The sequence below is a fragment of the Acipenser ruthenus genome, chromosome 11 (genome assembly GCF_902713425.1).
Source record: "Acipenser ruthenus chromosome 11, fAciRut3.2 maternal haplotype, whole genome shotgun sequence".
In the NCBI taxonomy this organism is placed as follows: Eukaryota; Metazoa; Chordata; class Actinopteri; order Acipenseriformes; family Acipenseridae; genus Acipenser; species Acipenser ruthenus.
This window is the reverse complement of record NC_081199.1, coordinates 23,391,718-23,405,131: the sequence shown is the minus strand read 5'-3', so window position 1 is coordinate 23,405,131 and position 13,414 is coordinate 23,391,718. Positions and strand designations below refer to the sequence as shown.

Genomic DNA, 13,414 nt, shown 5'->3' with positions numbered 1-13,414 from the left:
TTCTCAAGTATAGTGTAGTAAAGTAGGATTCTGCAGCCTTGAGTAAACTTAATCATGATCATATAACAAGTTGCTTACCCACGAGGACTTCTTTTGATGTATTGTCCTCAGTGACTGAGCACCATTGACATTTGTATACTGTATTTAATCTGCTATAGCGCGGAGGCGCTTTTGCTAATTGTAATGTTACGTGGCCGAGGGCAGTGTAAATGATCAGGCTGGAGTCTTGATTTAGAGTTTAAAACCGGTGTTGGTTTTATTTTTCTTACGGTGCGGTGGGGAAACAACCGCTAATAAAACAAACAAAATAAACCTAACTTTCAGTTAGAGAACTAACTAAACAATACTTTATGTGGCCCCTGTGCATACATGCGGGAACTCATGACATCTAGTGGTCAACCCATTACACTGCAGGAATAAAGCTTTCATTCTCAAACTAACAAACTACAGAAAATACAGTGCACTCTGTTTATAAGAATCACATCCGTCCTGGATGATTTGATTCTTATAAGCGGTTGATTCTTAAAAGCGGACCGATATGATTACTGTGGTGAAGTGCTTCTGAATCAGTATGTTAGTTTGAGAATTTGAGGTATAAACTACAAGCAAGGAACCAAAAGCCCTTAAACAGAACAAAATGGGGACCGTTGCTAATACTGATAGTGCTCTACAATACAATGTTTACATTAATGACAACTCAAACATTGTTTGTTTAGATTTCCAGATTTTATTTTCACATTGATTGGGGTAAAGCAATCCTATAAATGCACTTCCTGTGCTACAAATTCACTTCCTCTGCAGCAGATAGCATAACACAACCTGACCCCACATAGAGTGCAGACCAGGGTAGCTCTCAAACCCAAACCATGACTGGGCATTTCTGCTCCACTATTCCACTTGGTTGCTTAGTTAGATTCACAAGACTAGTGGGACGCAGTGTTCTGAAGATATTCAAATATATAGTTATGCCATTACAATATTAGTGCTTGATTGTTACAATGTTGTGTTCAGGATATAGAGAATAAGGCTAAATTCGGTCTGTAAATAACTGAGTCACCATGCCCCTCAGCCCTATAACTCACATTAATTCATTACAGAGCTGAGCTGCTACTAGAATGTAGAATGTTATCAAGCCCCTCTCTTCCTTCCAGTCCTTAGTAATTGAATCACAGAAATTATACTGCCAGGGCTAAAACAACACAGACACCCAAGGCAGTTTAAACAGCTCTGATTTTACTTCATGAAGGATGCTGCTCAATTGGATATCAGATGTATTCAACAATTGGTTCAAATTCAATTTCTCAAACAATCATATATCATATTTAGTATGCCACATCTGTGTGGGAGAAGTAGGGAACCAGATATTTATGTTAGACTTGATTAAAACCTTTTCAAGCGCTGGAGTTTTGAGTCATTTAAAGCTGCAGTGTCCCCCAATCCTGTGGAAATTGGTACAACAGTAAAACATAATTTCTGGGTGACTATGTATTCAGTTCTTCGATAGTTTTCCCTTCTTGTGCACCTCAACAGGCCTTTCCATTTTCTGTACTATACCTCAATGTAGTTTGGTACAGGTATGACATATCACAGTTACTAATGAATTCTTCTGGTTGTTTAGAATCACTTTATATATAATGATCTGTTTCAGATGCACCTGTGGCCTCAATAGAGCACTCAAACACAGTGGAGGCTGGTGGCCAAACTTTTTGGGTGTTCACACCTCAGATGCAGGTGAGGGGGTGGGGTCCAGGGGGCCAACCTCAGTGGTAGAAACACTGTCCAGTAGATCTAGTTCTTGTTGGAAGTGATACAAAACGTTTGCTCTGTGATGTCTTATCGTGGCAAATTTTTCGATTACTTTGTTATTAAAGTCAGGAATGTCAGCCATCATGTCTTTTTCAATTGATGAAATGGCTAAAGCATTTAATTGTTCGTTTTTCATACATTAAAAAATAATAAGATAAAAAGTGAGATGTTGAAACAAGACAAATATATTAAACACACCGAATGGACTAGGACATTTATATGTGTATTTATATCAATTTAAGTTGTCCCTGAATCTAAATCAATCCCAAGTTCAAAGACCAACAACAGGAAAAAATAAGACCTTAAATGGAAGTCACAATTAAGGCCAAAGGAAAAAAAAAAAAAAGAATTAACAATAAAGTAGATTTTTTATTTTATTTTCAAGATCCAATATTTAATTTATATAGACCTAATAAAAGAACGATCAGCTACAAACACATAGTAAAAAAAGAAATAGTAATTTAAAAACACCTAGAAAAAAAAGGCTGACGCGGCTATCAACAAGATTTAAAAAAATAATATATAAATAATATTAAAATAATACAAATATACTGTACAGTATATTTAATAACCGATTACCCCAAACAGGCAGTAGTGGTCGGTAAATTAACAAAAAAAAAAAAAGAAAAATTGCTGAACACAGCAAGATTACTGAGCTTAAGCACTGCTGAAGAGCAGCAGCCTCAGGAGAAAAAGGGCAGCACAAAATAAAGGCAGATTAAACCTGTGAAAAGAACGAAGCTGAACAAATAAGAGTATTCATAAACATTAAAGTTAATTTTATTTCAATATTTAAACAGCTTAAACGTTTTCTGTCTTTCCGTAACACACCATGCAAGACTGAGAAGAGACAAAGTCATGCTGCTCATATTTATAACCTTTGTTGTCTCTAACCAGCTGCACGCCATCCAGACATTTTTATAGTCAGCCCAGGCTGACGGCTGGCTGCTACTGCGCATGTGCAGGGCGGATTTGGGCGCTCGCATTTCTGAGCAAGCACAGCCCGGCTGTTTTTTAGGCAGCAGTGTGGAGAAGTGGTTAGGGCTCTGGACTCTTGACCGGAGGGTTGTGGGTTCAATCACCAGTGGGGGACACTGCTGTTGTACCCTTGAGCAAGGGTAGATTGCTCCAGTAAAAACCCAACTGTATAAATGGGTAATTGTATGTAAAATAACGTGATATCTGTATAATGTGAATTAATGTATAATGTGATATCTTGTAACAATTGTAAGTCGCCCTGGATAAGGGCGTCTGCTAAGAAATAAATAATAATAATAATAATAATGAACGGCATTGTTGATGTGCCAGTGTCACGTGAGAGGGGGGAAATGAAACGCACATCACCCAGAAGTAGGGAAGCGTAATTCATTAGAGACTGGGTGTTCGATGAGCATGCGAACACTGTTAACCAGCGCTCCTGCACAAACATGTCCTACAGTAACTCTAAGTACATTTGTGGTATTTCTTACTGATATACTCCTTATCCTCAAGGGCGTAGTGGTCCACAGAGGCAGATTAATGAGTAAACTCTGGTTGTAACAGCTGTATTTAGAGATATGTCTGAAAATAATATACAGAGAGAACCTAACAAGCCAAATGCATTATTTAATATAACTGTGATATATAATTTCCATACACAGTGGCTCTAGGCTGGAGGAAAACAAGGATTCGCTCTCTTTGAAATGTTTTTGTCTATGTGACTGAACTACAGCAAAAAGCCATCTGAGGTCATGACTGTCATCTGAAAGTACAATTTTAGCAGACCAAAAAATGTACACAAAGAAACCAAAAAAGGATGTCACTTTATCTAAATGTTGTATTTGTTATGCTCATAACATTTTACCGCAAATTCATGTGTACAGTAAAAAATAACATGCAATTGTGAAATGTGCTATGCTTTGCAAAGCCTGGGCTCCTAATAGCTAGCCCTTTGATGCCTCCTTTGCAGTAATGTGGTACTGCAATGGAAATACATTTTGTGTGTGTGTATGTTGGCTGGAGAAGATATCAGAAAATATTTTCAAGCTTTAAGCAAACAGTGGTAACATTAACAGATTTGAATGATAAGTGGTCTTATTAATCATGAGACTGTTGTTACTGAAATAAATTCAGCTCTTTCAAAGAAAAACATGTGCAGTATGTCGGCTATAATAACACAATTAGAACTATCCTGAAAAACTAAATTACCAAATCTTTGTATTGCACAATACAGTATCTATGTTGTTGCTTTAATACATAACTGACAAAAGTATCAAGACACCAGCTTATATAGCCCTTTGTACCCTACTTAAATATCCTGGTAACTCTGAATACGATTTTAATGAGAATTCCCTCTCAAATGTGCAGCTATTCCCCAAAATGTTACCCATTTTTTCAGAATACATAAATAATCATTCCCTCTTCAGATTTGGGTGTTACTCTACTCATGGGATGTCCTGTTTATTAAAATAGTGTGCCTATTTTTCAAAGATTATCTATTGTTCTTAAAGTGTATTATGTTTTGAGTCTAATCAACCTCAAGGACTGCAAATGGAATGCATTATAAATGCAGAAAAGTGGGGGTCCATTATTATGCAAAGCCCGTTATCATAAACTATTTGGACAACCCTTTATTTCATTAATGTTAGCCTGCGAGGTTCGGGGGGCGTGGAGCTGGGGGGGCCGCTAATCTTCCAATCTTTCAATTTTCTAATCTCCCGTTAATTAGTATCTATTTACTATTTAAGACCTGATCACCTGCACCTTTTCTGTCTAGTGTTTTGTTTTTGTAGCAAACGCTTAGACGCCGTCGTTTCGTGCTTCATCGCTAATATCTAAACTTCGTTGCCTCGCTCACGCAGGTCGTTTCTCTGCACATCGCTGCCAAGATATTATCAATCATTTTCTTACCTGCTCAGGTGATCTTTCTTTTCATTCAGCTTCTCTTTTCGGCTCCAAGAGCTCCAACGTTACTCTTTCCTGTTCCATCCAGTCTCCACCTCGGCATCATAGCCGTCCAAAGCGCAGCTTCATTACTCAACTTGTCTGCAACCTTATCAGAAAGTCTGGTCCTCCGTTAAACTTTCAAGCTCCTTCGACATGACATCGACATTCCCGTTGTCTGCGATTGCCTTACCTTAGCTCTATTTAATTCTACTACGAAGTTTTGTCGGCGGAATCTTTCTTTACTCCTTGCCTGCAATCAGACGCCCCTCCCCCGCTCCCACAGAGCCAGCAGAGCCAGCCCTGGACCTCCATCAGCTATGTTCAACCTTTTAAAGACGTATCCAGCCCATTCTAAACTCCATTTTTAACCAATGGCGGCTCGTGACTTGACTGGTCACAACATTCTCCAATGACACTATTGTACTGTAACTTTTCCACCGGCGCCTCACAGACTATGGTTACCACGGCAATGCCCTTATTGAGTGACTGCGGGGAGTGGTAAGTCGTCATGGTGACCAGGCAGCTTCATCAGGCTCTGCGTGCTCTGCGCCTCAGCACTGCAATCTTCCGGCTTCCTGTTGCTGCGCTTTCACAACTGGCGGAGACGAATTCAACGCGCCGAACCATGACATCTAAATACTGCGTTAACTTATTTATATTCATGACTATCTGTCCTAAACATGTCTAGAATATTTATTATTCAAATCTAAAGGAATAAGCAAATGTTGTTCTACATAGACAAGGATTTTAATCGTAATAACTTCATAGATTCTACCCTGCTTCACTCAAGTCAATGATGTAATTCCAATCATAACCTCTGGATGGCAGTATAATACCACAAGCTCTCTCTCTATACATTAAACCAGTTTGGTTTCGCTGCGAAGCTCGGACACTACAGCTTTTCTATCTATTCCCGCAGTTCTCACTCGGATGGATTCTCGGGAGTTCTCCTCCTGCCTCATCCTCTGTCTATCTATATCAAATGACATTCTTCAATTTCAACTCTTACCCCCCCCCCTCCTCCTCCCCCGCCCCTTTGAGGCGGACTGCTCCTGACCAAATCAATAGATTTTTCAACAGCCTCAGAGCAACGGATTCTTCATCCTCTTAGGTTCTACAGTGGCCTCAGCTCTATGCATTCTTCATCTCTGGCTTCATCTAAATCACTTTAACTCAAAGTCCAATATCCACCGCATTCAGCAGATCTCTGCGCTCTACAGCAGATCATCACACTACCGATGGCAATCCACCATTCACTATTACAGATCCCTGCTTCAGCAGATCTCTGCGTTCTGCAGCAGACCACCACGCTCTACCAATGGCAGTCCACCATTCACAATAACAGATTACTGCTTCAGCAGATCTCTCTCTCTCTCTCTCTACAGCAGACCACCGCTCATTATTGACAGCACTTCTTTGTTTACTTCCTCAGATCTCTGCACCGTTCAGCAGATCCCGTCCTCTACTGTTAATTGCTCCTCACTGCAGCAGATCTCTGCTCCCTCTTCAGATCTACTCACTATTATAGCATGCAAGTTGCTTTAGTTCACAGTCTAAATCTGTACCTGCACTATTCCAGATCTTCCAACGCTTCCGCTTTCCTCCAATACGCAGATCGTGGAAACATTCCGCAGTCAAGGCTAATGCTAATCCCCATCTAATCAAAAATACGAGGTGCTTGACTTTCTCGGCAATCTATTCATATGTCCACACATCCTTTCGAATATTACAGCATTAATACACGGTGAGAGACGCGGTGAGACTGGAAATCTGTCTTGTTTATGAGTTAAGGAGTCCACTCTAGGAGAATAACTGGAGTTGTGAAACCCAGTCTCTCAATGTGAGTTCACCTTTTCCATTTCAAGCAGACATGATAGTAGCAGACCGCAGATCGATCCCGTATTAACTGACACATAGGATAGTCAACATCTCATCTCTGCCCTCCATTCCAGAAAATGGAGCACAAAGCGTGCTGAGCTTCCCCAGCAGTCGATTTACACACGTTCGTTCAGTTCCAGCTGCTACCTCAACTGTCAGTTCCAGCTCCCCTTCGGCCTCCACTTTTAGTATCCAAGTTCCGTCGACTGGTCCCGTCTGCTGCGTGCCCCCCCCCCCCCGATTCCCCAGCTTCACCAGCTGTCATTTGACTGAATCATACTCTCAGTAACCTCCTTCAATCTGCTCAGCATTTCATATCTGCAGCTCTCTCCCTCCTTCGAAGCTTCATATTGTACAGCTTGGTCAGTGTTTTAAACGTTCTGTGCCAGAATCGGATTCATCCTATTCCTTCAATCAAACCAGATCATGGCTTTCATCGTCCAGCTAGGGATTTTCTCTCTTCCCACCATTCTCTCCATACCAGTAGTTTGTCTGACTCTTTGCGGAATCTTCAAAGTTCCCCCCCCTGCTGCACCTTCCCACCTGCCCATATCAACAGACATTCTCCATTCACTCATCTCTACTCTTCGGAGAGTTTGCTTGTCCCCTTACGAAGATCTCCTCATGGAGACCATCTGCCTAACTTAAGAGCCTTCCCTTCTGCCTCACCTTCCCGCTGTCCGCATCAATGAACATTCTCAGTTTGCTCATTCTACTCTTCGGAAACGCCACTTCTCCCCTTACAAGGATCTACCTATGGAGATCATCTGCATCTGAGCCCTCTTTGGTTTCCTGAGGAGCTCAGAATCCACAGTTCTAATTTACTCCATCATTCAGTTGTGTACCTCCAGACGGATCCATTTCAGCACGGTCAGTTAATTCAGCTGTCAAGCAGATTCCCCTATCTGCCCCTTATTTTCAACGTCAAGGTATCTCATCTGCTTCTCGGCCTTCTTTGTTTTCCTCAGAACTCGCAGTTTCTTCTGCTTCTAATTTACTTCACCATTCGGTCGTACCTCCAAGAGGGATCAATTTCAACGTGGTTAGTCCATTCAGCTGTCAAGTAGAGTCCCCTATCTGCCCCTTTCATCATCAAGGTATCTCCCCAGCAAGAACCCCCCCCCCCCCCCCCCTCTACTCTACCCCCCCCCCCCCGGGACCCTCAGTTCATTGATTCCCCTCGCTCCTATTATCACTCAACGCTGGTTCTCAACCCACCTTCCACCCTCCAGAGCAAGCCTCCCTCCTCTACTCCACCCCCTCATTGATTTCTCTCGCTCCTAGGATCAGTCGTCACTGGATTCCAACCTACCTTGCCCCTCCCCCCCCCCCCCAATCATTCCGTAGGCACAGCCCCCTCAGCTTCAAGCTTCCCTGCAGCGACGAAGATCTCCTAATCAGCCCACCTCTCCACCCTCCTTTCTAGAGCAGGCCTCCCTCCTCAGCTGTATTCTCCCCATTCATTTCGTATAGGTGCAGCTACCTCCGCTGCAAGAGCCAGCATCAACCACAGTCTGATCAAGACCATAGGCCGCTGGTCCTCTTCCGCAGTAGATTATTACGTTCATTCATCTCCCTCCGATATAGTTGCAGCCCATTTTAAAATCGCTAGCATGCCCGGAGTGGGGGCTACCTGTTCGCCGGGGCCACCAGAGGTTTTCCCCTAATCCGCCTCAAGGGTTTTTTTCCTCTCCACTGAGCAGCAGGTATACACATAGTCACATCCTACTAACAAATTTACTAATCTCCCTCTGTTTGTCCTGTTCGTCCTTCTGGTCTTTTGTCTATGTTATGCGTTGGCATGTGCTGTCTTTTGTTTGTCTCACGGTGTGGGAGTTTTCGTGAGGTGCCGGGGGTCCATCCTTTGGGGGGCAAGTGAGGCTCACTTCCCCGACCTCAGGGCTAGGCAGCCGCCTCCCTTACCTTCAGGGGTTCTCACCGCGTGAGTCAGAGCGGACCCCCGGCCAAACTCTGTCCTGTCGCAGCTCCTGCGCTCATCTTATCTCACTCGAGGCTCTCTTCTATTCTGCCTCTCTTCAGGACGTGGTCACTCGTGCCGAGTCCTATACTAACCTCAATGCTTGTCCTTATTTTCAGGTCCCAGGCAGCGTGACGTCTCAGCCAATCAGGGGTTTTACGAGCGCCCCTTACAGAAGCCTCAGATGCTGGGTACCTCTCTCATCTCCTCCCGAGGGGCGGCTTTCCAAGTCATAACCCTCATATGTGTTTTCGGTTGCCGGGTCCTCCGCCCCTGGGATGTCGACAGCGTCGGCCCCAGTCGGTGACTTCTTTTCTATCCTGTCTTCGGTCGCTGGGTCCTTCGCCCCTGAGTTGTGTTGGCAGCGCCGCCCTCAGTCAGTGACCATCTTTCTATCCCGTTTCAGTTGCTGGGTCCTCTGCACCTGGGATGTGCGACAGCGTCGCCCTCAGTCAGTAACCACATTCTGTCCTACTAACTGCTCCTTGCTGCTTCTTCTGCCTTATCCTTCCCCCCAGCTCACGCCCAGTGAATTGCTATTTAAAGGTATAATAGACTCATAGCATAATACAATGTATTATTAACCATATACCTATTCTCAAGATAATCTTAATGGATACAGGGTATAAATACATAGCAAAGACATACTCATAGTTCAATAGGGGTAAATACTTTTCAGTTTGGCACCACAAAATCGTGTGCTACACATTATCCTAGCCTAAATTTGGAGTTAGCGCGCACGTAGAATAGTGAGCCTAACGTGCGTGATAAACCTCAATTTACTGCCCCATTTACTAACACAGAATGCATTCATTTACGTGCACAGTATTTGGCTAATTTACATACCATGCCGTGCACGCTACATGTATTGTAAGCGGTAATTTAATTTAAAAGGTAAGAAACTGCACTGCTTACCTTTTAATTTTAACATGTATTCCTTGTTTGATGTAAAAAAAAAAAAAAGCCTTTTTCCTTTCTCCTTTAATGCATACGGCCTGCCCATTAGTTTCTAAAATTGCACTGATGTACTGTATCATTTTGAAATTCTTCTTTAAAACAACCCGCCTCTTTAATATAACACGTGTATTCAACATATACAGTCTGCATTGTATGAGTGACATTCCCATTAAGCCATTCACAGCTCATAGAGGTAGTAAAATAGCCAATGAAACAGCACACAGGATCTGTTTCCTCACACACACACAGCACATATATATATAGCGAAGCGAAGGCTTGTTTAAACTATGTATTTTACTTTGTGTAAAATTTAAAATCAGTAGCAAAGAAGTAGTTAGAGATGTCACGGAAGCGAAAGGTGGAGGCAGAACACAGAAGATTCCAAAATCGTTAGCCAGATGATTATGTGTTCAATGAATAATTCTGTTATTTCCTTCCATCCTAAAAATTTGCTAAATCCTACAATACTATCAGAATGTGTCTCTTCTTCCCCTCTGACTGGCACTCTTCCATCTTCGGTCGATGCTGCGGTGTCCCTCTACAACGCCACTCAGATCATCGACACAGTTGCTCCGCTTACAACCAAAATAGTGAAGAAACATCAAAACTGTCCATGGTATACACTCAAACTTCAACTGCTTAAGTCTGCCTGAGCGCAAGTCTGAGCGCAAATGGAGGTCGTCTGCACTAACAGTTCACTGAGAGATTTGGACCGATCATCTCAGTAGCTACAGACATGCGCTCGCTGCTGCCAGGGTTAAGTACTTCTCAGAACTCATATCTCTGGGACACGGTAAACCAAATATTCTCTTCAAAACCATTGACCAAATCCTGCATCCAGCCACTGATAAATCCACCTCCCATTCATCCTCCTCTATTACCAGTCCACTCTTCTCTCCAGTCATATTGATTGATTGATTGATTGATCTCTGACTAGCACTTGCACAGATGTATAATGTGGAGAGTGTTGTTTGGGAATTCACATTGTAATGGAGAGAAGAGGCGTTTGTTTCTAAAATGCCTAAACCGCGCATAACAATTAAATAACGCATCAAATAATTTGAGCATGAGGGGATGTATGCAGCTGATGATGACAAAATAATGATGTGCCCATTTTACAACTGTTGGCTTGAAAGGGAGTCAAAAGATACCGTCATTAAGCATTAGTATTTGTACAAAGTATTTGTCAGAATCTGGAGGCGCATATCTAGCAAGAGACGACAATGCAGGTATGCAAAAGAGAAGTAAGATACAATCTAAGAAATGTCCATAACGGAGACATGGTTTTTCAAACATTTTCAAGCCCTGGAAATCAGTTTGGCATTTTTCCAGACTTCCAGGCTAGCGTACAAACCCTGATTTCATAACTTGACAACACAGGTTATTCCACATATTGTAATGTGCTCTAATTTTGAATTTACAGCTGTGGCAGCAGATTTATGACATACTTGTTTATTTCTGTCTTTATAAGATTAAAACCATTATTTAAATCTTTGCGTTGGTTGCCAGTTGAATTCTTAAGATGTTGCTCTTACTTACAAGGCATTGCCTAGCTTTGGACCAGACAATGCCTTGTCTGAGCTGCTCACTCCTTACGCCCTTGATCAGACTGTAAAATCTCAGGATGCTTGGCTCCTTGTGGTCACCAGGTTAGAGTTGATATTAGCTGGAGCCAGGACTTTCAGTTGCAATCAGCCACATTAGAATTATGTTCCTCAAATCCAGGCATAAGATTTTTTTTAAAGTTAGCATTATATGCATAGGTTTAAAATGATGTATAACTGCAGTTTTTTTTTTTTTTTTTTTAGATGTACACAAAAGGTTTATTGTAGGATGTTTCAGACAAAAGCTGACTTTTTGTGCACTTCCAAAAAAAAAAAAAACTTTTCATGAAGGGCACTATAAAATAAAATGTTGTATCGTATTTGATTGTAGTATTATTTATACTTATTTCACATTTGCCTTCAGCTGAATTCGAACCTAGGCCTCCAGAGATGAAAGACTTGAGAATTCTTTGCCTTGAGGGGCCCAAGGTGGTGGGTCTGGCCTGGGGTTTGATTAAAGGTGATGAATGAAAGAACTGGCGGCCTCAAGGCCCACATTCCAACCGCTGCTGCTGCCTCTCCCACCACTGATGGCAGGCCGTTCCTCTTGACAACATTCTTCACACACACACAAACATGAGGATACTGCTCAGGAATGTGTCTACTGAGAGCACAGCCCACAAACATACAGAGCACTCCACACCACTACCTACTGTACCTCCGTCTTACAGCAGGTGGAACTCCACTTTGTTTTAATTGTATATGTGTGTTGTACATATCTATTGTATGTAGGTGTGGAGGTATGGTACTGTATATATGTGTATGCATAGTGTATATGTATGTATGTATATATGTATGTATGTATTTATCCATGTATAGGGGTTGGACATTAAAAACACCAGCTGTAATACTGGGAATAAATATGGGCAGCCAGGAGAGCACTGCATCAACATCATTTCTTAAGGGTAGTTGGTCATGGAAATCTCTGTTCAGATGACCAGAATGTCCCATAGACTCAAAGATTTTGAGACAGTTCCTCGCGTTCAGTCGAGCGTCTACAGTCAACTCTCTATCAAAGTCGGTCACTTCTGCTGTCTTCTTAATCGTGACTGAAACTGACTTGCAACAAGTTGATGCAGCTTTTATATTTTATAGAATACATGTCATGAATTCCATGTGCATTAAAATGTATTCACCCATGTGAGACCAATTACACAGAAGTGTGTGCTACATATAGCAAGTGTTATTTTTGCACAACACCTGTATGTTAACATCACTCACCCACCCCCATTAGTGTAAATACAAAATCAGAGTGGTCAGTATAAATAAAAAGTAGATCACTATGAACTACATCCACAGTACATGTATGTATATGTAAAAGTGTGACATACAGATGGACTTCTGAAGGATGTGTTCCTCCATATAGCTTCAGATTGTGATACTCTTTCCTAACTTTTAACACAATTGGACGTGGCTCTTTAGCTATATATGTATGCTTATTGTGACATTCAACTTCCACTATTTTACCATCAACATATAACGGAGGGATTTAAACTGAATTACTGATCTCTGCCAGCTTGTATTAAACAGAAACAAATAATTAATGTTGTTACAATCAGAATGTTTCCCTTGCTCTCCTCTCCAGTTTACCGCACAGCACCTCATCAATTTTCTGCCTATATTACTTTAGCCCAGCAACAGACTGAATCACCAGGATCTCCTATCTCCAGTTACCCTGATTTCTTTGCCATCAGCCCAGGTGGCTGCCCGGGCAGATGCCGAAATGACATAAAATTCGATTCTAATTCGGCATCTGCCCACCGCAACTGGGCACTTCGCGAACTGCCCGGGCATTTCGGCAACTGCCAGATTTCAGCATCAGTCCATAACATATATATTTATATAGTGAATGGGTGCACGAGGCATGGGACATTTACAGAATTGTTGTGTGGACTCAAATCACTTTAATAGTTTAACATGCATTTATGTGGTATGGGCAAATTCCTATTTATTTAAAGTATATTGTTCTGTGCAAAATCATTTCCGTGTACATATCAATGTCAAGTGTGAGGTAATCTTTAAACAAGGCAATTAGCCATAATCCATGCAATCAGTACATACTTTACATGACTTTCTTGGCAATGATTATGGCTCAATTGTAGTAGCTTACAGGCATTTCCATGTGCAAGCTCCCTTATAAAAGCAATAAAATGGCCCAGAAACAACCAACAAAATCATAGTTCTCAGGAGGAGGGATAACTATGAATCAGCTTCAGTAAACAGAAGGCCAAAACTGATATCTTGAATAATTAACATTGACTCTGTA

The 13,414-nt window shown here is 41.9% G+C and overlaps 1 protein-coding gene across 6 annotated transcripts in view; it reads right to left on the bottom strand.

The window, feature by feature from the left end:
- LOC117426356 (tensin-1-like) overlaps positions 1-13,414 on the bottom strand; it is a 309,710-nt gene that overhangs the window by 135,830 nt on the left and 160,466 nt on the right. The window lies entirely within an intron of this gene.